Raw genomic sequence first — 2,500 nt, 5'->3', positions numbered from 1 at the left:
ACGTTTTGGTCCGCTCTCGACGGTCACCGCGCAACGCAAGAACAGGCCAAAAACTGGCCAAAACGGCCCAAAAACGGGCCAAAACTGGCCATTTTTGGCTGCGCGAGCGAGCGGCGAGTGGCGGACAGCGAGCGAAGCGAGAGGCAGCACCGTCCCTGCTATACGAAAGCCCCATCCAGCCCTGTGCCACCCGGGGGGTTCCAGGGTGCTGAGATGGCTGACATTTTGCTCCGCTCACGACGGTCGCCGCGCCATGCAAGAACAGCCCAAAAACAGGCCAAAACGGCCCAAAAACGGGCCAAAACTGGCCATTTTTGGCTGCGCGAGCGAGCGGCGAGCGGCGGACAGCGAGCGAAGCGAGAGGCAGCACCGTCCCTGCTATACGAAAGCCCCATCCAGCCCTGTGCCACCCGGGGGGTTCCAGGGTGCTGAGATGGCTGACGTTTTGCTCCGCTCACGATGGTCACCGCACCACGCAAGAACAGCCCAAAAACAGGCCAAAACAGCCCAAAAACGGGCCAAAACAGGCCATTTTTGGCTGCGCGAGCGAGCGGCGAGCGGCGAACAGTGAGCGAAGCGTGAGGCAGCACCGTCCCTGCTATACGAAAGCCCCATCCAGCCCTGTGCCACCCGGGGGGTTCCAGGGTGCTGAGATGGCTGACGTTTTGCTCCGCTCTCGACGGTCACCGCGCAACGCAAGAACAGGCCAAAAACTGGCCAAAACGGCCCAAAAACGGGCCAAAACTGGCCATTTTTGGCTGCGCGAGCGAGCGGCGAGTGGCGGACAGCAAGCGAAGCGAGAGGCAGCACCGTCCCTGCTATACGAAAGCCCCATCCAGCCCTGTGCCACCCGGGGGGTTCCAGGGTGCTGAGATGGCTGACATTTTGCTCCGCTCACGACGGTCGCCGCACCACGCAAGAACAGCCCAAAAACAGGCCAAAACGGCCCAAAAACGGGCCAAAACTGGCCATTTTTGGCTGCGCGAGCGAGCGGCGAGCGGCAGACAGCGAGCGAAGCGAGAGGCAGCACCGTCCCTGCTATACGAAAGCCCCATCCAGCCCTGTGCCACCCGGGGGGTTCCAGGGTGCTGAGATGGCTGACGTTTTGCTCCGCTCACGATGGTCACCGCACCACGCAAGAACAGCCCAAAAACAGGCCAAAACAGCCCAAAAACGGGCCAAAACAGGCCATTTTTGGCTGCGCGAGCGAGCGGCGAGCGGCGAACAGTGAGCGAAGCGTGAGGCAGCACCGTCCCTGCTATACGAAAGCCCCATCCAGCCCTGTGCCACCCGGGGGGTTCCAGGGTGCTGAGATGGCTGACATTTTGCTCCGCTCACGACGGTCGCCGCGCCACGCAAGAACAGCCCAAAAACAGGCCAAAACAGCCCAAAAACGGGCCAAAACAGGCCATTTTTGGCTGCGCGAACGAGCGGCGAGCGGCGAACAGCGAGCGAAGCGTGAGGCAGCACCGTCCCTGCTATACGAAAGCCCCATCCAGCCCTGTGCCACCCGGGGGGTTCCAGGGTGCTGAGATGGCTGACATTTTGCTCCGCTCACGACGGTCGCCGCGCCACACAAGAACAGCCCAAAAACAGGCCAAAACAGCCCAAAAACGGGCCAAAACAGGCCATTTTTGGCTGCGCGAGCGAGCGGCGAGCGGCGAACAGCGAGCGAAGCGTGAGGCAGCACCGTCCCTGCTATACGAAAGCCCCATCCAGCCCTGTGCCACCCGGGGGGTTCCAGGGTGCTGAGATGGCTGACATTTTGCTCCGCTCACGACGGTCGCCGCGCCACACAAGAACAGCCCAAAAACAGGCCAAAACAGCCCAAAAACGGGCCAAAACAGGCCATTTTTGGCTGCGCGAGCGAGCGGCGAGCGGCGAACAGCGAGCGAAGCGTGAGGCAGCACCGTCCCTGCTATACGAAAGCCCCATCCAGCCCTGTGCCACCCGGGGGGTTCCAGGGTGCTGAGATGGCTGACATTTTGCTCCGCTCACGACGGTCGCCGCGCCACGCAAGAACAGCCCAAAAACAGGCCAAAACAGCCCAAAAACGGGCCAAAACAGGCCATTTTTGGCTGCGCGAGCGAGCGGCGAGCGGCGAACAGCGAGCGAAGCGTGAGGCAGCACCGTCCCTGCTATACGAAAGCCCCATCCAGCCCTGTGCCACCCGGGGGGTTCCAGGGTGCTGAGATGGCTGACGTTTTGGTCCGCTCTCGACGGTCACCGCGCAACGCAAGAACAGGCCAAAAATTGGCCAAAACGGCCCAAAAACGGGCCAAAACTGGCCATTTTTGGCTGCGCGAGCGAGCGGCGAGTGGCGGACAGCGAGCGAAGCGAGAGGCAGCACCGTCCCTGCTATACGAAAGCCCCATCCAGCCCTGTGCCACCCGGGGGGTTCCAGGGTGCTGAGATGGCTGACATTTTGCTCCGCTCACGACGGTCGCCGCGCCATGCAAGAACAGCCCAAAAACAGGCCAAAACGGCCCAAAAACGGGCC

This window comes from Musa acuminata, unplaced genomic scaffold (genome assembly GCF_036884655.1).
Source record: "Musa acuminata AAA Group cultivar baxijiao unplaced genomic scaffold, Cavendish_Baxijiao_AAA HiC_scaffold_37, whole genome shotgun sequence".
NCBI lineage: Eukaryota > Viridiplantae > Streptophyta > Magnoliopsida > Zingiberales > Musaceae > Musa > Musa acuminata.
The sequence above is the reverse complement of the archived record's forward strand: the minus strand, read 5'-3'. Positions refer to the sequence as shown.